The 22,005-nt window shown below is 39.5% G+C and overlaps 1 pseudogene; it reads left to right on the top strand.

Moving 5' to 3' along the window:
- Window positions 1–17,339: 17,339 nt before the first annotated feature.
- Window positions 17,340–22,005, top strand: part of LOC127328277 (protein FAR1-RELATED SEQUENCE 5-like) — a 134,643-nt pseudogene continuing 129,977 nt past the window's right edge.

The raw sequence follows: 22,005 nt of genomic DNA, 5'->3' as shown, positions 1-22,005 counted from the left end.
CGAAGGCGAGAACCACCACGGCGACGACGCCCTCGTTGAGCAGCAGGCCGCGCAGCAGGGCCCCAGGTTCGTCGGCGTCGGCGTCACAGGGGACACCGTGGGTCCCGAGCTCGCAGAGTTCATGGACAGCGGCGTTGAGGTGACAGAGCAGACCAAGAAGCTGGCGGCGGGGAAGGCGGCGGAGGTGACAGAGAAGACCAAGGACCTGGTGGCGGGGAAGGCGGGAGGTCCATGGTAAGGACTGAAGGGTGTGAAGAGGACGTCGCCACCGAGAAGGCAAGGGAAGGGGTTCATCGATCGAGCTAAGCTTGAGCGGCGATGGGTAGTGGACATGTTTGTGTATAGTAGTAGGACTGTAGGAGCACACCAATAGCTTGGATATAGCCTGGACTCTGCGTCACGATATACCATGAACAAAACTTGCTGCAGTGGCCGGTGCTGGCGTTGGCGGCCTCTGGTCTGGCGATGTGCGTCGTGGCCGGTGGGAGTTTCCTGTAGCAACAATACAGCGAATTTGCTAAGTTTCAGTCAGCTGAAACTTATGTTATGTCTCGGTCGTTTTTCTGTCCGTTGGATTTGTATGTGCATCAAGATTTGTGTCAGCCCAGTCAGCCCGTTATGTTGTCTAGTTGGGCCCAGATTGTTATTTGGGTTGTGGTCTGGTAGTTGTTGGGCTTTTTTTGTTGCCTACCGTTGCCTGTGTGGGTCCCGCTTGTCTGTGTCTGGTAGTTGTGAGCGTATCGTCCACCGCTTTTTCCTCTCCTATCCATTCCACTGTTCGAACCACGGAGCGGCAGAGGGAGAAGAAGGGGATGGGGGGCGAGGCGTTGCTGCCGTCGGTGGGGAGGCTTCGCCGGCGTCGTAGGAGGGAGCCGTCGCCGGCGTCGCAGCAGGGAGCCGTAGCCGGCGTCGCAGGAGGGAGGCGTCGCCAGCGTCGCTTTAGGGAGGCGTCGCTGGCGTCGCCTGATGGAGGACTCGGCGGCGTCGCAGGAGGGAGGTGTCGCCGGCGAAGAAGGAGAGATGGTTTCGCCGCCTCGGAGGAGTGAGTCGTCTCCTGCGTTGGAGGCGGTCAGGATATCGACGGGGGAAGGTGAGAAGGTTCTCTATCGGCTGGTTTTTTGCTCTGTATTTGCTAGTTGCGGACCAAATCTGGGTGTCAATTCGTCGAATCCCTATGTAACCAGCCTTGAATATGTTGTCTATATGATGGTGCTAGTCGATTATGCTTGTTTTTTGAGCATTACTGTTGGTTCATGGAGAGATCTGGTAGGTTTTTGTGGTACGTTCGTGTGCGTTTTTCAGGATGGAGAGATCTGATAGATTTGCCTCGTTGTTTGTTCATGTCATATTCACTTGCTATTTTGAAACCTGGAATGATAGGGAGAAAGTAGTTGTCCTCTTATGTGGGTTCGTTGTCTAGTTGGTGCGATTTTCGTGGATCTCTGGCTGGTAGTGTTCTATAATTTTTCAGAAGTGAAATTGGTTGGCTGTACTGCATGCCTTCAAAGTACAATAGCTGGTCCTGTTTTTTAAATTGCTTAATGATTGGATTAACATAGTTTCAAACTGCCTATAGTCATGTTTAATTGTGTAGTTGTCTTGAGTAATTAAAAGTAAAATCAGTGGTGAGAACAAATAGTTTTAAAGTTCTTGGATGCTTGTATCCTAAATTTAATTTGCAAGGTACTACCCCTTTGGTCATGTTTTTTCATCTTTTTTATCTGATTCTTTGATAGCGAACATGGATACTGAAGTCCGAATGGATTATTCATTTGATGGGTATTATATCAATGATGGCCATCAGAATGTTGCAGAAAATGAAGCCAATCATTATGAATATGTGAGTGATGATGATTTATCGCAGGAGATTATAAGGCTGGTATGATCCTTTGATCTTTTTTTGCTTTTTGCTGTTGTTGAAACTGAATTTGTTACTTTTGCTCTTATATTTTTGGAGCTTCAATCTGAGCATTCTCTTTTACTTTTTTATAGATTATCAATAGTGTTCAAAAGAAAGAGAGACGTAATAGTGCTAAGAAGCAGAAGAGAAAGGTTAGTCCCAACTTGGATTGGCATGTATGTAATTATCTCAAATTGCAACTCGTGTCGCAACTGTCCATATTTATATATTACTTGCAACCTTAGTCGCAAATTGGATTGGCATGTATGTAATTATCTCAATTTGCAACTCGTGTCGCAACTGTCCATATTTATATATTATTTGCAACCTTAGTCGCAACTCGGATTGGGATGTATAATCTTAGTGCTTTTATCAAGGATTTTTTGTCAATTAATATGCCAGTTGCAACAACAGTTGCAATTGACCTTTAACCTGAAGCAGGGGCGGAGCTGGAGTAAATATTTCCCCGATGCATGGCTAAATTTGGAGTGTTTGCTAGTTGAATTTTTGTCTAGGTGCAACTTTAGTTGGAATTGCGCCTTTTTACATAGTCAATTATGCTAATTGCAACCTTAGTCGCAACTATATCACTAGTTAGATTAATCGAAGCCGCCTAGTTGCAACCCTACTCGCAACTGCCTTTTATTGAAATTCTTATGTCAGTTTCAAGCGTAGTTGCAAATCTTTTTTTGATTTTCTACCAGCATTGCATACCAAGTTTCAATACTGGTTGCAACTCATGTTCCAATATTTCCAATAGGAACTTAAAATTCCCTCGAGTTGCAAGTAAAGTTGCAACTGATAGTGTGAGTTGCAAGTTGCAACCACACTTGCAAGTGAGTCAGGACTATATATTTTAGTATGTACTTCTGTTGTTTAATTTTCTACACTATCAGTTCTCACTTCTTCCTTTTTATGTTTCTTTATTTTGGTAGAGGTATAATTTTGCAAGATCTGAAGTTAATGGCAGTGAAGCAGATAATGAGTTGAAAGCTTATAGCAGATGCAGTATCTCGTTCTTAAACAAAGTGTTAGCAGCAGTTCGATCTAATAGCAACTATGTGCGTCTTGTCAATTGGATGGGTTTTGGCGAGGTTCTGAATATGGATGATTGTTGCGTGCCAAGGGCATTTGTTCAATGGGTTGCAGACAATGTTTCTTGTTCTGATGAGGCCATTCAACTTGGCTCCAAATCAATCAAGTTGTCACCTGAAGCAGTTGTTGATACTTTTGGAACTCCTTCCGGTGAAATCCTTGTTGATAGTGACGAAGAATTAGGAAAAGTTGCTTTTCTTGCTCTTTTTGGCCTTATTGATGTTCCTTCAATCAAATTCTTTGGGAAAAAATTCTGTCTAAGGAGGTTCTCCCTGATGATGTTTTTTGCCGTTGTTTCATGGCGGTTTGTTTAGGAACTCCCTTCTGTCCAAACTCAAACACAAAAATTAGTACCAAGTACATGGGAGCTCTAGTAGTTGTTGATAGAATAAAAGATCGCAACTGGTCCAAGTTTATTCATGAGTGGACGATGATTTACATCAGGAAGTACCAGAATGAGCCACTTAATGCAAGACGACTCAATCGAACTCTTGGTGGATGTATTTATCTTTTAGCGGTATGATTATTCTTCTCTAATTTAGTTTGTTAGTTTGCTATGAGCCACTTAGTTTGTTAGTTTTTTTCATAACTAATTTTGGTTTGGTTTTTCCAGATTCGTTGTCTTGATTTCGTGGACTTCAGTCCAATTCATATACCGTCAACATTGCCAAGAATCAGAATCTGGAAAGGGAATTTAATTAAAGTCTTCAGTGACATGTTCATTGGCACTAATGCAAAATACGGCGCATATCCAGTAAGTTATCTCTTTTCTTTTTTTCTTATTATTCTTTTTTATCAGTAATGCTTATGTTTTATCAGGTATAATAACCTTTTATATCATTTCTTAGATCAAGGATATATCTGAAACATGTTACTCAACAAATACCAACACTACAAGTGAGTTTGCATGGTCCAATGAAATTATGAAGCAGTCATTACATGCAGCTCTTGGTGGTCTTGTTAACAACAAGGTATCCATAGCACAGTAGTTTATATTACTATATAAATGTTCTTTTTCTTTTTTTATAACTTTTCTGAATTGTTGGTACATTTTTCTTTTCTTCAGTTGAAGGAAGATATTTCTTCTTCATTCATAAGTATCATGAAAGATGAAGGAAAAAGTTTTTGTATGAAAGCTCAAGAGCTAGTTGTTAAAGTGGTTCAAGCTTTTCAATCAAATAACTTTGGATCCCAGGATACTTTGAAGTTGAATTGTTCCGATGATGGTTCTGACAAAACTGCAATAAATTCTCGCACTACTGAAAAGTTGCCATCTAGTGACCAAGAAATAGCTAGCGATGGTAAATTTTTTGTCATTTTTAATTAGGATTTTTTATCATGTATTCTTTTTTTTTGGATCATTCATTCCTGTAAATAATAACTTCATTTTTATCTCTTAAGAGTAACATCATTTTTTATCTATTTTGGTTCTGTATAGAGGGTGCTTTATATCATAGGAAAAGGAGACGAATAGTATTGAATAGTACTTCACAGCATTCAAGTAATTCCCAAACAGCCAACATGAGTTTTGAGGAACACAATGTACCATTCAAGGTAGAATGGCAAATGAAAACTAGTTCAAAGCATTTTTTTTGGAGTGTCTCTTACATACTCTCCTTTTTGATTGTTTTCTCTTATATCTATGAAGGATATACCTGGAAATGCAAATATTGTGTCCCAACCTGTTCACTCAGCAAGTCTTGGATATATGCTGCCCGCAAATATTAAGTCAGAGAGAGCATCAATTGATGATGATTTATCTTCTCGACAAGTTAACAGACCCACTCAAAAAGTTGGTGTAAAAGAATGTAGATTGCAAATCTTCAATAGTTACTTTCAATTTATTTTTTAATGAGTTACTGATAATATCATTTTGTTTTTTTTCATGAAGTTTCTCTTAATCCACTGTTTTCTTTTGATTTTGTTCAGTAACGTCAGTAAAGATGGATTTGAATAAAAAATGTATTGAACAAGAACAAGAAGAATTCAATGGATTCAACACAACTAATACTGACCAGGTAAAATTATACGGTCCCACAACTTATTTTATTCTAAAATTTAGTTGTTTCTACACCCGTTTCAGTATCAACTTGTCTGTGTAATATTCAATTCAAGCTCCCGTGGAAAGATTCTTTCCCCGTGCTGGCTCTTTTTCACTTTGTTTTTTGTCCCATGTTGTTGTTGCTTTCCCATAGCAGGACATTACTATGCCATTCATACCATCTGAACACTCAGTATTAATGTTTTTATTATTAAATACGTGTTCTAGAATTGGATTTGTACTTTATTTTTGTCTATGAAATTTGTGTGGCGTCATTAACAACATACTTCTTTTATTATAATTACAGCATACTTCACACCAACTAAAACACGGTGACATCCTTCAAGAAAACAAGGATCAAAAAGAGGCAGGCAGATCAATGGATGTTGATGCTCTCAATATTCAGAACTTTGGTACTGTTTTTTGATTTATTCTTGTTTTTTATTAGCTAAAAACCATTTGTTTAATTGATTTTACTTCATATATCATTAGGTTTTTTATCATTGCCCTGAATGCTTATACCGAAACACATATTTTGCAGAGAATAGAGGAGAATATCTACAGATTGCACGACACAAGTACTATTGGAATGACACTGGAATATCATTTAGGTTGTTAGAAGATGAGGATGACATGGGCAAATCAATTCAAGAGCCTGAATTGTTTCGTCCAATTGGTATGAATGATTACGCATATAATAAGCAGATTGAGGTAATTTTGTATAGCCTTTTTTATTATTTTAAAGTCTGTTTTTCTTACATTTTTATCTGTTTTGTAATATATTTTTTCTCATCATTCTGCAAATCCACAGTTAGCTATATTGAACTGCAAGAAGGATTTGAGCAGCACATGTTCAATCAAACAAACTGTCACTCATTCTGTTACCAAGATAGATAGTACACCAGAGGTGCCAATCTACTTCCAGATTTTTTCAGTTAACTTGTATTAATTGTTGTCTCCTATTTATGTTGTTTTAAATTATATTATTTTTGTCATCAGAGAATTGACACTTCCGAATGTGACACTACCATTCAATGTGCACAAAATCATCCTAGTGTTACTGGTCTTACCAACTCCCCAAGATGGCCATCGAAATTGGGTCATGATTTTATAGATCTTGTAAGTTGTTTTTTACTTTTGTTCTTTTAAATATTAGTTTTGGGTGGAGCAAATTTTGTTTTTCTAAGTATTTACTTTTGCTCTTTTTCTCTTGTTTCTAGGTTTCGCCAGAAACACATGACAGATATATAGATTCCGTGGATCAACATGACACTTCATATAAATCAACACATGTGAGATTCTTGTATTTTCTTTTATTCTAACTATTCTATTTTTAAAAAAAAGATAATAGTGATTTTGATATATTCTTCCTTTTTTCCTTTCTTTTCCTGCTATAATAATGCAGACCTACAACAGAGCTTCAATTGTTGGCCGTAGGCTTTTTGAAGGGAATCAGAATTATGATTCCAGCTCAATGAGCAAGAGTCCTGTCAAGCAAATGTTGAACAACTTTGGCAAGGTATGCACATCATCAAATACATGTCTTCTATTTTTATTTATCATTGCCATTTTTCTTCAGTTGAAAGTGCAAGACTAATCTGTGTAGTTACAACCTGAGTCACAACTGCAAAAATAACCCAGTTTGCAGCCCATGTCGCAACTGACTGATTTTATATATCGCGTATAGCCTTGTTAGGTTTATATATCACAGTCGCAACTGTAAACATTTAATTTGCAACCTTAGTCACCACTTGGATTAATATCTATCTCAGGTTGCATAGTTTCAACCTGAGTTGCAAATGCCAAAATACGCGAGTTTGCAACCCATGTTACAACTGATAGTTTTTGCAACCCTAGTCGCAATTCAGATTGGCATTTGTAAAACTTATCTCTATTGAAACTCCTGTCGCAACTGTCCGTCTTTAACCCTAGTCGCAATTCAGATTGGAATCTGTACAAATTATCTCAATTGCAATTCCTGTCGCAATTGTCCGTCTTTAAACCTAGTCGCAACTCGGATTGGCATCTGTAAAACTTATCTCAATTGCAACTAATGTCGCAACTGTCCGTCTTTATATATTACTTGCAACTTTAGTCGCAACTCGGATTGGCATCTGTAAAACTTATCTTAATTGCAACTCCTGTCGCAACTGGCTGTCTTTTATACATTACTTGCAACCTTAGTCGCAACTCGGGTTGGCAACCTTAGTCAAATAATATGCCAGTTTCAAGCATAGTTGCAAGTCCTTTTTATCATTTTTGCATACCAAGTTAGAATACTGCATACCAAGTTAGAATACTGGTTGAACTCAAGTTCCAATACTTTTTCCGGTAGGAATTCAAAAATGAGTGTTATGTCAGTTTCAAAATTAGTTCCAACTCCCTATTATCTCTGTTAAGTTTCAAAATGTCTCGCAACCTATGAATTCTCGAGTTGCAATAACACTTGCAACTGAGTCATGACTATAGCTTTTCGTAGTTGCACTTTTTGCAATTTAGTATGTAATTATGTTGTTTAATTTTGTAATTCAGGAGTCATCATCACCAGAGGTTCAGATTTTGGGTGAAAAATCATTCAAAGAGAACTGCAATACTATGAATGATGAAGCAGAAAAGCTGTATAATACTAGCTTGTCACTTGGGAGTTCCTCATGGCATGGGAAAGAAAATGTGCTTCCGCAACGAATACCACAACGCAGCAAGTACATATGTTCACCTTTTGATGTCAACCCAAGCCCCGCAGTGGCAGTACAACCTTTTCAGCAAAAAAATTGGGAAGCTGTCACTTCTCTGTGTGATGTAGAACCTGATAGATTGTAAGTTTATTTCTGTAATATTTTTTTTTTTATTCAGTTTGCATTCTCTAAACAAGTTACTTTGATTTTTAATGTCTTGCAGGATATGGGCAATTAACATTGATAATATTGGAGTATCCATGTTGCAGTTAGGAAACTCAATGAAAGTGAACGGTTGGGTTGAGGCTTGGCTAATGAATGCATTCTGTCGCAAATTATTTAGAGACAAGCATCCTAGAAAATCTAACAAGCATTTCTTCTTCAATACTACTTCGGTAAGTCTTTTTGCTGAAACTAGTATCTGTTGTTCAGTTTACTTGTACAAGGGTAAATCATTTATGTTTCAGTTTTGTATCTCTCAAACAGGATTATCTTCTTGAAAAATGGAAAAATGAAGAAACTAGGATAATTTGGAAACAGAAAGCAGTAGAATCATTCACCTTATCAAATAAAGCCAGATCATTGCACTTGTCAGATGGGGTATTTTTTTGTTCTTCTATGATCCGAAATTTCATTATCTGCTGTTTCTATTATTCTAGCTTATCTAATTTTGTATTTTATATGCTCCAGCTGTATTTTCCTAGTGTGTTTGATGATCATTGGTTCGTGTTCATGGTTGACATCAAATATCGCAACTTCATATTCCTAGATTCATATTATTCTCAAGAAACTAGTTATCAGAAGAAAGTTGCAAACTTGCTGGTAATAATAATTTTCTTCTGTAGTTTCTTTTTCGTAATCCTTTCCTGAATTTTGCCTCTTGCTAGTAATACTAGCTATCATTGTTTTTGTGCATGAAACAGATTAAAAACTTCAAGGCAACCTGAAACGAGGCCGGGCTAAAGAAGTTGGACTTCAACAGTTTTGGATTAGCATATCCAAATGTACCTAAGCAAAGGAATGGGTATGCATTGTTTTTTCTTGTGGCACTTTCTTTGATTCCTTTATGCATTTTTAGATGTTGTGCTTCTATTCATCTTGCCTTTCTTTTTGTCTGTCTTCGCCGCAGGAATGATTGTGGAATTTTCAGCATGAAGTATCTGGAACTCTTTACTGCTAGGAATCCTGCTCAGTGCTCATTTTCTCATTTGGACATCACGGCGTTTCGTATGAAATATGCTCATGACATCTTTATGTGCGACTACAATGTTGAGAATGATGCCAAAAATTTAGCCATTCAGTTTTCTTCATAGGTATAGTGTTATATTTTTAGGTCAATATATTACTGTTGTTTGCTAATGATTTTTATTAGAACTAAATTTATTGTGTTTTTGTTATTGTCAGAAGAAGAATATCAAAAGAAGACATGGAAATGGTGAACTTCAAACAAAATTGCTGCATAAGCTGTGAATATACTCCCAAAGTGACTACCACAGTGCTCGAAATAGTTAATGATTTGTTGTTTGTTCTTTCTCTTATGTAAATTCAAAGAGATGTGTATATAAGTACTGTCGCCCTGTTATCGGAGAACATGGCATGTTATCTCAGACCTTTTGAGTGTTGTCGGAGAACAACGTTTTACTGTCGCCCCGTTATCGGAGAACATGGCATGTTATCTCAGACCTTTTGAGTGTTATCGGAGAACAATGTTTTACTGTCGCCCTGTTATCGGAGAACATGGCATGTTATCTCACACCTTTTGAGTGTTGTTTTAATTTTTTCTGGATATGCGGAAACAGCCTCTGGTTGCTTTACTGTCTTTTTCTATAAGTACCATGACAACTGCATATTTTCACTTTTCATAAGTAAAGACATGTATGACAAGCTTTTGTTAAGAAATGCAGAAGACATATCAGAATCTGACACAGAGAAGAAATGCAGAAGCTTTTTTCCAGGTATGACTAGTACTATTACATTTATTTGCTTCAGTATCTCAGATTCATTGTTTAGAATCTACTTCACAACATCAATAAATAGCTAGAATCTTTTTCACACAAATCTCCAGCTTGCTGTTTTAGAGGCATGTTTTCCCCTGGCTTTTTGACGATGTCTTCTTCATGTTGCCTGTTGATTTCGCCTGGTTTCTCTTTTGTGTTTGCTTCTTTGTTGTATTCTCACCATCAGCTTTACCTGCAACAAAATGAAAATTCTCTAGCAATTAGTTTCTAAACATTATAAACATAGGAAATACTTTATAATTGCTCTTTTTTAGCTAATGTTTTGTTTTTACCCGCTGTCTTCTTGTTGCTGGTTTTCACACTTTTCTCAAAAAATGACTTGGGTATGTGCCTCATTGTACATGTAGCAATGTTATGTTGATGCGAACCAAAGTGGCTGCATGTAATTTGATTTGTTGACATCAATTCTTCAACGAATGTCCTTTGTCGTTTAGAAGTTTCTGGACGTCCTTTCGAAGGAACAACATCAGGATCTTGTAGGTTATCAGGGAAACCATCTTTATGTTGTTGTTCACTTGTATTTTGCTGTTCACTAGTTGCACATGGTTGTTTGCCCTTTCCTCTTTTCTGGAATTCCGCAGTTTCATCTTCTTGAGTCATTTCATCTAGTCTGTCCTCTATCCTTTTGATTTCATCCAGCAAGAACAAGTATTTCCTTTCAGTCACAGCTCCTTCCGAGGCAATATTGCAAAATTTCCTAGATAGCACGCAAAGATCTCAGATGTTTGTTACTTGTTGTTAGATCTATTGGGATGGACTGCTTATCTCTCATGTATTTTCTATCTTTTGGCCTCCACCTACTGATGTAGTACTTTTCAGGAAGCTCTGACAAGTTAAGGTGGATGAGGACCCTCAGTATATGTGCACATATTATGCCATCCTTCTCAAACTTGCAGCATATGCAGGCGAATTCTTGTGCTTGTAGGTTTACAGAAACAAGGTACTTTCTTGACCTGAAATCTTGCAGTTGTAGCATAGGTGTCTTGTAGACCTCATACCTGACAAACTTTTGAACCTCCTGAACATGCAATTTTGTTGTGAACATTATTTGTTTTTGGAACCGATAGAATATCTTCCGGTTGTACATGCGACCAGCTTGAAGTTCTATCTCGCTATGCACCCAATAGTCCGGCTCTGTTATCCTTGTTACTGAATCATGTTCTCTTTCCAATTCCTCTATGTTTTCAGATATTTTCTGGTACTCACCCAAGAAGCTGATAACACTATATGTAGACCCTACATTGTCTTTGAAGATTGCATTAGTGCCCTCAATTCTTGCAGTTGAGTGAATGAAAGGTAAGAAGTTATGCTTGAAGTAAACGGGGACAAACTTCTTTCTGTTTTCCCACATAATTTTCAAGTATTTCAGGTGTCCAACATTGTATCTGGAAATCATTTCTGGCCACAAATGCTCAAATTCAGCTATAGTCAGTGAGTTGCGCAGAATATCAGAGAAATCTGCATGAAGGTTTGGTATTTTACTAAAGCTTCCTCCACACTTCTCTTCCGACTTTCTCTTTATATGGAAGAAGCAGTTTCTATGACAAGATTGTTTGAAAACTTCATTTATTGCTCTTGCCATTGCAGCATCTTGATCTGTGATAATTGTTGCAGGATGCTTCCCTCCCATACATATGAGGAATTCCTCGAATAACCACTCAAAGGTACTTGCTTGTTCATTATTGATTATTGCACAAGCAAATAGGCAGTTGTGGCCATGTCCTATCACTCCGACAAAAGGAGCAAATGGGAGGTTATACTTGTTAGTCTTGAATGTTGTGTCGAAGCTAAGGCAATCTCCGTATAAGTCATACATGTGTCGAGAAAATCCATTAGACCAAAAAATGCATTTGACCTTGTTCCCTTCTCCAAGATCAAAATTATAGTAGAACCTTGGATCTTCTTCTTGCCTCTGCCTAAAATAAGATAGAACTTTCATCATATCATTTGTGATGTCTTCTAATCTGATTGCAGTCATGACATTGCTCACATATTTCTTGTTGTAAGGAACATTCTTTGGCTTTCCTCCTCGCAGGTATGTGAGTATTGCCATTATCTTTCGTGCTGGAAGCTTCACAGAAGTGAAAGTGCGAATGAAGAGCTTCTCTTGATCGGTCATATGTCTATGGGATGCCAGGAATTTGCTCTCATCAGGGCGGCTTAACTCATGGTTGTGGTGCAACTCTAGGTTTGTCACAACCCACTTGTCTCCTTTTAGTGTAACCACCATTTTGGCTTTGCAACCTGAAACAGGATTTACATTTCTTCTTATTTTTCTTGTTTTAGGTGGCGGTCCAGAACCAGCTTTCTGTTGGTTTCTCTCTTGTCTCTTCTTCTTCCTTTCCTCAATTACCTCAGGTGCAACTACTTTGCCAAACTTACTGCATGTGTAAGTTCTTCTCGTGCCAATAGCATTTCCAATATTTTTGCCTTTGTAGTTTCCCGCTTTCTTCACAGAGAATACACAAATTGAAGCATATTCATTGTAAAATTTGTAGGCTTCCTCTTCAGTGTTAAATACCATGTTTAAGTGTGGAGCATGATGCCCAGTAACTTCCTGACTAGCTTGTAATGCTGCAACAACACTTTCATTTTCAAGGAAAATACGGATATCTTCTTGAGTTAGCTGCTCCAATCCTTCAGGCATCTCCATAGCTGCTTCTTCACCATCTTCATTATTGTGAGTTTCTTTGTCGAAACTATTATTTTCCTCTGGAATATGCTGCTCATTATGTACTGGATCATTATTCTGATTTTCATTGTCATCAAATTGCAAATTGTAGTAGCTATCTGAACCATAATTCGGCAAATCTTCATTTCCAATATTTGTCTCATCTTCAGCTAATTCGTCATCTTCATCACCAAATACTGGTTGCTCATAAGCTTCTTCTTCTTCTTGTACATCTAGGAGCGTAGACTAGGAACTTGCATATCTGCCAGTTATCATAAATGTCTTGTTCTGCACAATTTTTTAATTTTTGGTTATCTATAATATGCAGCTAAAGATAATCCATAGTTAATTTGTAGTCACAGTTATCTTTTTTACCTCTGAACCCATTCCCTCTTCCATTCCATTGAAATTTCTTTGTAAATAGCTCTGCAAATTTATATTTTTACAATAATAGTCAGTTTAAACAACCAGGAACTTTCTTATAACAACATTTTCGCTGCGCTATGTATGTTGCTTCTTACCTGTGATGTTGATGGTGCTTCGACAGACAACAACATTTCCATGAAGGACATACCATTACCTTGTGATAAGGATATCTGCATTTTTAGTTTCAGATAAGTCATTAATCCATCTGTCATCCCATTATCCCATATTTCAATGTTGTTTATGATCATATAATTATGTAATAAAGTTAGTATGGAACAACTTACAGCATAGCGATCTTCAAGATCACCTTGTTCAGCTTCCTTTGAGTTGTAGTCATATGTCCATGCTGGTGTCTTAGTCTAAACATCAAGTTCATTAAAACATATGTTAGTATATAAAGTTGAGTTGTAATTCATGTTTTGATATGTAGTTCAGAAAGTAAATCAAAGTAACCTGCATGTTAACATAGTTGTTGTTCAAAGTATAGCTTGCTGTGCGAGCTTCAGTTTTTTTCTGCATGGAAAAATAATAGCCATATAAATCCAATTTATTCTGCTTTTGTATATAGTCTTGACAATTAATGCCAGAAATAAAAAACTTTTTTGCTAGAAATAAAAACTACTGTGACACAACAAACTACTACTTATATAGTCTTGGAAATAATGCGAGAAGTAAAACAACTTTGTTTGCTAGAAATAGAAACTACTGTCCACAAATTCGGCTTCTGAATTTGCTTTCTTCTGGCGGTGACTGGTTTCTTGTTGGAATCGAGTTCCACATTGTCCTCTCCAATTTAGTTACAGTTTCTCCTCCGTATCTTGTTATTACCTGCTATTTTTTTTTGTTTTCTAATTTGTTTTTGTGATTCAACCTGCTCTAACCAACTATTATTACGTCTCTGCAAATTCCGATAACAGTGATACAAAAGGATGCAATCTACAGCGATGTTTTCTGCTTCTCATGTAGGACGTGTTAGACAACGAAGATGCAATAGTGAGGTTAGCTATGTCATGATCATATTTTTTTGGCTTCTTTTCGATTTTTTTGCCCTTCATGTTTTCGCTTGCTTTCCGTGTTCAGCAAGTTGGGACACATCAATGTTTGTTTTACTTATAGTCGGGAGCTTCTTAACACAGTAACATTAGATCACTTGTTGCTGGTAAGGCTCAGTATATTTTGCTATGTTCATATACTTCCGTATGAAGAAGTGCAAATGCATTTTGGATCGATATGTAGATGCTTTGCATTTTCTGAGAGATATCTATATATTAGTATGATATTTATTTTGCTGGTAAATAAGTGTAGAACATGCAAATGTGAGGTATACTTATTAAATCATGAGCGTAGTAGCCTGTATAGGGTTTTTTTTGGATATGTACATGCTTTCAGTTTGTCAGACATATGTACATGTTTGCATGTTTTGGGCACATGCTCAGGAGGAACATGAAGATTTTGCATACTCACGACCCATCGACTAGCAAACATGGATGCACATACCAGATTTTGAATGCAACGGACAAATTTTGAATGCACGTACTCGAACTGGATGATGTATGTAGTCAGTATTAACTTGTAGTCAATATAAATTGCAGGTACATGCATAACTTCTTTTCAGAGAAGTGGTACCTGATTCAGGCAGAAGGTGTCATAATTCTTGCTACTGCTTCCTGCAACTTCCAGGTATGGGTACTTTGGTATCTGGAAATGTATGCAGTGTTGGATTTTTAACTCAGTATGGGTACCTTTCATACAAATTTGCTTTTATAAAAATTGGAGCCATTGTTGTGCTGTTTACCTGTGTCCCTATTATGAAATCAGCCTCCAAATTCGAATCTGTTGCAAATGAAATCAGCTATTAGTTAGAGGATAATACTATCTTTTTCGACCTCTTTGTTGTTGATGCATGACACGCGTACAGCACGCGACCGTTGGGAACCCCAAGTGGAAGGTGTGATGCGTACAGCAGTAAGTTTCCCTCAGTTAGAAACCAAGGTTTATCGAACCAGTAGAAGTCAAGAAGCACGTTGAAGGTTGATGGCGGCGAGATGTAGTGCGGCGCAACACCAGGGATTCCGGCGCCAACGTGGAACCTGCACAACACAAACCAAGTACTTTGCCCCAACGAAACAGTGAGGTTGTCAATCTCACCGGCTTGCTGTAACAAAGGATTAAATGTATAGTGTGGATGATGATTGTTTGCAGAGAACAGTAGAACAAGTATTGCAGTAGATTGTATTTCAGATGTAAAGAATAGGACCGGGGTCCACAGTTCACTAGAGGTGTCTCTCCCATAAGATAAATAGCATGTTGGGTGAACAAATTACAGTTGGGCAATTGACAAATAGAGAGGGCATGACCATGCACATACATATTATGATGAGTATAGTGAGATTTAATTGGGCATTACGACAAAGTACATAGACCCCTATCCAGCATGCATCTATGCCTAAAAAGTCCACCTTCAGGTTATCATCCGAACCCCTTCAAGTATTAAGTTGAAAACAACAGACAATTGCATTAAGTATGGTGCGTAATGTAATCAATAACTACATCCTCGGACATAGCATCAATGTTTTATCCCTAGTGGCAACAGTACATCCATAACCTTAGAGGTTTTTGTCACTCTCCCAGATTCACGGAGACATGAACCCACTATCGAGCATAAATACTCCCTCTTGGAGTTACTAGCATCAACTTGGCCAGAGCCTCTACTAATAACGGAGAGCATGCAAGATCATAAACAACACATAGATATAAATTGATAATCAACATAACATGGTATTCTCTATCCATCGGATCCCAACAAACACAACATATAGCATTACAGATAGATGATCTTGATCATGTTAGGCAGCTCACAAGACCCGACAATGAAGAACAATGAGGAGAAGACAACCATCTAGCTACTGCTATGGACCCATAGTCCAGGGGTAGACTACTCACTCATCACTCCGGAGGCGACCATGGCGGTGTAGAGTCCTCCGGGAGATGAATCCCCTCTCCGGCAGGGTGCCGGAGGCGATCTCCTGAATCCCCCGAGATGGGATTGGCGGCGGCAGCGTCTCTGGAAGGTTTTCCGTATCGTGGCTCTCGGTACTGGGGGTTTCGCGACGAAGGCTATTTGTAGGCGGAAGGGCAGGTCAAGGGGCGTCACGAGGGGCCCAGGAGACAGGTCGGCGCGGCCAAGGGCTGGGCCGCGCCGCCCTACCTCCTGGCCACCTCGTGGCCCCACTTCATTGACTCTCCGGTCTTCTGGAAGCTTCGTGTGAAAATAGGTCCCTGGGCGTTGATTTCGTCCAATTCCGAGAATATTTCCTTACTAGGATTTCTGAAACCAAAAACAGCAGAAAATAGCAACTGGCTCTTCGGCATCTCGTCAATAGGTTAGTTCCAGAAAATGCATAAATATGACATAAAGTATGCATAAAACATGTAGATATCATCAATAATGTGGCATGGAACATAAGAAATTATCGATACGTCGGAGACGTATCAATGCATCAGGTTCTAGCAAAGGATGGTTCCTTATCATCGACTGATGAAGGTTTGGGCAAGATTTTTGGGGAAAGGGTTTGGGTAGAAAGTCAGATCGAAGAGAATTTACCATGGTAAGCCTCGTCTCCTTTATCCATTGTTCTAGTTTCTTCATGAACTAGATCCCCTCCGCCAGATCTGCTCATTCATTCTCCTTCCTGTAGTTTAGCTGGAGGTGGAAGAAACGAATCTGAGAGTGGTTATCGTTTCTATTTTCTCGTACTCGACAGGGATCTAGAAGTGGTTGATTTCGTGTGCTTCAAGTTGGGCTTTTTGTTTATGAAGAAGCCCAAGAACAAAACTGGCCCAACAACCTGGAACAAAACTGGCCCAATAAGGACAACTTGACAACCCAGGTCAAACAGATTCAAACGAAACAGCAATGACGTCAATTGACTGAGACATAACTTATGTCTCAGTCTTAAAGACTCCCATAATACAGGGTAGTGACTAGTGTTCCAGTTGACTGTCAGGCTGGGGTCTATTTCTTGTGTGAATCTAGTTGTCTCGATCATGTACTTTTGCCTTCTGGGCTTCTTCTCTTCTTAATATGATACATGCAGCTCTCCTAGTCTCCTGCATGGTTCCTAAAAAAGACGAGCTTTCTCTAGCATGGCTGGGTGGGGCGGGGCGGCGCTACAGGAAAAAAATTTGCTGGGAACGGGCCGCACGCTGCCTCTTTTAGGGCCCCTCTTTAGATTGCGACACGTCACCTTCCGCACGTATCTCAAAGCTGCCTAGCCTAGAATAGATACGTATCTTTAGTACCGATCGGAGGAAAGGAAAAGGGATGATACGTACGTTGTATCCTTCGTATTAGCCGGACAATCTGGAAGATCGTGGTTCATTACTTGCAAGTTGCAACAAACGAAAAGTAGATTGATATTGAAGAGAAGGACATAACCATCGCATCTAGAAACTACGCGCCGCGGTCGCCTCCGCCGTCTGGCAATCTGACGTTGCCGCAGCTCTAGTGCTAATGTCCACCGATCATGAGATGATTACAGTAGCTGAGACCGCCGATGTGCAGTGCAACGCTGCTGTCGCCGGTTGTGAGGTGATCACAGGAGCCGATACCATCGATGTTCTGCACAACGCCGCTACCGCTGGTGGTGAGGTGATCACAGGAGCCGATGTCTCCAATGTCCAGTACAACGCTGCTGCCGCCGGCGCTCAGTCAGTTTCAATGGCCATCTCCTCGCCCCTTGCCGGCGACAAGACAATTCACATGCCAGATGAACGGGCTTCCACGTTCACGGCGATCCAATCGAGCTCAAATCTGTCCACCTTGAAAGCTTCATCTACAATGGCAAACTCCAATGAGGTACAAAACTGATCTATGTATTGGTGCAAACAGTGTCATGATTTATTCGTAGAAATTTAGTTTAAATATATTTGAATGCAGGTCCATGGTACTAGTTCTGAATTACTTGTTCCTAAAATTGGAATGTCTTTCAAGTCCGAGGAGGATGCATACGAATTTTACAATGAGTATGCCGGTAAGATTGGTTTTAGCATCCGAAAGAGCCACTCAAAGTTGAGACCTGATAAATCAGTATATCAGAAACACATAGTTTGTAGTAATGAAGGGGAAAGAGGTACTCATTCGAAACATGACACTCTGAAACAAAATGCTGCCACAAGGTCTAGTTGTGATGCCCGTATTCAGTTAAGTATTACTCGTGAGGGCGTTTGGACGGTGCAGAAGGTTGTACTCGAGCACAATCATTATCTCGCGAGTCCAGATAAGAGACACATGTTGCGGTCACAATGTCGTTTGGTAGAGTCTGATAAACTTGTGATTGGTCATATGAGGGAAGCGGGATTAAAGCCCGCCCAAGTGTTCAAGTTTTTCAAGCAGTGGTATGGAGGACCTCAACATGTACCTTTCTTGCGGGTGGATAGCAATAATTATATTGGCCGTGAACGAAAGAAGTATTTAGATGTCAATGATGCACAAACAATGTTGGAATTCTTGAAAAACAAACAGTTAGAAGATCCTTCTTTTTTTTATGCCATACAATTAGATGAGCAGGATTGCCGGATAGCTAATTTCTTTTGGGCAGATGGTCAATCTATCATGGATTATGCTTGCTTTGGCGATGCTTTGTCATTTGACTCCACTTTTCAAACAAATAAGTTTGAGATGCCCTTTGCACCACTTCTTGGAACTAACCATCATAAACAAACAATTCTTTTTGGAGCTGCGCTATTCTTTGATGAACCACCGATTCATTTATATGGCTCTTCAACACATTTTTAACAACAATGTCTGGCAAACGACATGTTACAATTTTCACAGATCAATGTTGTGATGACCCAGCGTACCACTGCATGGTGTAGTACACAAGTCGTTGACATAACACAAGTGAAACACCATTCCACTCATATTACATCTCTCAGAGTGGTACAACAGAAACATATGCGAGTCCAAGGTATGTCTATAGAAGTACACACGAACTGTTTACATAAGATCAACACAGCCTCCTACTTTACAGTGAGGTAAAACTTCAAATAAAGCTCCAGAAGAACGACTCGTAGTCTATCTTATTGCTAACTCGAGTTTAAGAGCTACTTGGCTTGCTATAGAAATCTAGCTACTTAGGTGCTATGATTAGGGAAAGGTTCCCTTCTAATACTAGTCTAGGTTTCCATTATAGCTGATACAGAAGTTGACTCCATTGACTTCTTTGATTGGATTCTTCATCTTGTTGCAGTTGACTCCTTTGTCTTCGAGTTCCACGGTAGTTTCTCCTTCGGTGACTTGATCTAAGAAGGGGGTTCAAATGGGATAGAATGAGTACGAGCGTACTTAGCAAGTTCATATTAGGAAATATGTGTATCATGCACTAGCTACAGCCATAGACCAGAAAGTCATAGGCCAATGCAAGTTTTCATAAACATTTCTTCAAAAGGTTTATTTTATTCTGAAAACTATGCCCGTCAGTCTTCACAGGTTGACCAGAACTTCATGGAGTTCCTTTCCTACCGTGTTCGCAGTTACCTTCCCGGAACAGGGAGTGACAGTCACAATTCAGTATCCTCTGTAGAGGTGCGTTACTTTTCCCATAAGAGACCTTATCCTTGTTGCCAACCAGGCGAATTCTTTCCCGTCCACACTTCCTTTGGTGTGAGTCCAGGTGTAAGATCCAAGTCCACACCGCCTTCTCCGCGACTGCAAACCCACCCTTTTGTCCAACCGTACACCCCCAGTAGACTTCTCCCGATAATACGGCTTTACTCACGGTGTACTCCGGACAATCCATCATAGATCGTAGAGCTTATCATCACTAATGGATGGGGATTTAAAAGGATATCCCAACCTATTGCGGTAGTGCCTCCAACACCCCACCGGCTCTACCAATCCGTTGGCGTGCAGAAGGGAAAAGATACAGCTGACTTCCCTAGAGCCATTATAGATCTTATGGTCAACGCGGTTTGTACGGCGCTAGAATCACTGGACGGCATTGGTAATTAATCCTAGGGTGATATAACCCATGCAATGGAACCTCCACCATATCAACACATACCATGGTTCCATTGCCCACCACATAGTCATATTCATAATTGTAAAATAATACTTTGCTTTTCAATGCATGAGTGATAAGTATAGTACTTTGCATATAGTTTGATACAAATAATCAAATGACATGAGCAAGCGATGAACTTGCCTTTCTTGACTGCAAGATTATGCAGGCAAAAGCTTCGATACGTGAGAACTCCAAATGCTGAAATACCATCATCGTCCGGTAAGGACAATGTTTAAAGAACTGACAAAGATGCTATAATGCATAGTATGAGATGCAATCGTTCCGAGCGTAACCTAACCTCGATGATTTAGGATGTATGAGTTGTAAAGATTTCTTTAGGGTTGGTTGCATTTTTAGAATGGTTCTCAAACAAGGTTCTTATTAGGGTTTGGTTATATTAACATCATAACCAAGTGATATAAGGCATCATAACAATCATACACATAGAATAGTGATGGAATAGTATGTAAAGAACAGTTGTCAATTTTAAGTGCTACATATCATGGTTGATGATTACTTATACTATACTTCAAAAGAGTAACTTTTGAAGAACATGTTGTTTAAGAAATATTTAGTATTTCAAAGAAGGATAAGGCTTCTAAGGTTTGATTGATATTTGTACTTCAAAAGAATAACTTTTGAAGAACATGTTAAATAAGAACATGAACTACTATACATAGGTGTTATGGCTTTCTAGGGTTTACTATTGGATTCATTTACACTACAAGAAAAGTTGCCATGGCCGACGAAGTTGAAGTCGCGTCGTGGTTGCTGGTGTACCATGGCCGACGATTTTGGGTCTGTCCGTTGTGCATGTCAAAACGTTTTTTTCTCGTTTTTGAGGCCACCTAGCCCGACGAAACCGGCCAAAACGTTGCGTATGGTGGCCCGAGACGTGGTGCATCTCGAATTCTCGGGTTCGCCGGCCGAGTCAACGCAAATCCGCACCGCCGAGGGATGTAGGGCCCAGATGGCAGCCTCTCTGGCATTGTTTTTTTTTCTCGATCGTGCCATCTCGTTCAACGCTCTCTGATCGAGCCGTTTACGATGCAGGATCATGGGTCCCGCATGTCATCCTCTATGAACCAAAATTCTTTCTATTCTTGGATTTTTTTTGACACCCTGATTTCTGGCTACTTCCTTTTTCTTTTGATCCCTTACCGCCTTGGAAACGTTGAGACCGCTGCTGCTAATTGGGACCCGCATGTCATCCTCTATGAGCAATCAACTTTCTTTTCTTGGAGTTTTTTTGGCACCTCAAATTTGGTCACTTGCCTTTTTCTTTCGATCCCCTGCCGCCTCTCAAACGGTGATACCGCTGCTGCTAAATGGGACCCGCATGTCATCCTCTATGTACTATAAAACTTTCTTTTCTTGGATTTTTTTTGGCACCTCATATTTGGTCACTTACCTTTTTCTTTCGATCCCCTGCCGCCTCTCAAACGGCGAGACCGCTGCTGCTAAATGGGACCCGCATGTCATCCTCTATGTACTATAAAACTTTCTTTTCTAGGATTTTTTTTGGAACCTCATATTTGGTCACTTGCCTTTTTCTTTCGATCCCGTGCAGCCTCTCAAACGGTGATACCGCTGCTGCTAAATGGGACCCGCATGTCATCCTCTATGTACAATCAAGTTTCTTTTCTTGAATTATTTTTGGCTCCTGATATTTGGTCACTTGCATTTTTCTTTCGATCTCATGCCACGTTGAGGACACTGCAGGCTCATGGGACCCGCATGTCATCCTCTATGTACAATAAAATTTCTTTTCTTGGATTCTTTTTGGCTCCTGATATTTGGTCACTTGCCTTTTTCTTTCGATCCCGTGCAGCCTCTCAAACGGTGATACCGCTGCTGCTAAATGGGACCCGCATGTCATCCTCTATGTACACTCAAGTGTCTTTTCTTGAATTATTTTTGGCTCCTGATATTTGGTCACTTGCATTTTTCTTTCGATCTCATGCCACGTTTGAAACGTTGAGGAACCTGCTGGCTCATGGGACCCGCATGTCATCCTCTATGTGCTATAAAAGATTATTTTCTTGGGTTTTTTTTCACCCTCTGATTTTTGGCTATTTCCTTTTTCTTTTGATCCCCTGCCGCCTTGGAAACGTT

Source organism: Lolium perenne, chromosome 2 (genome assembly GCF_019359855.2).
Source record: "Lolium perenne isolate Kyuss_39 chromosome 2, Kyuss_2.0, whole genome shotgun sequence".
Classification (NCBI taxonomy): domain Eukaryota; kingdom Viridiplantae; phylum Streptophyta; class Magnoliopsida; order Poales; family Poaceae; genus Lolium; species Lolium perenne.
The sequence above is the reverse complement of the archived record's forward strand: the minus strand, read 5'-3'. Positions and strand labels throughout refer to the sequence as shown.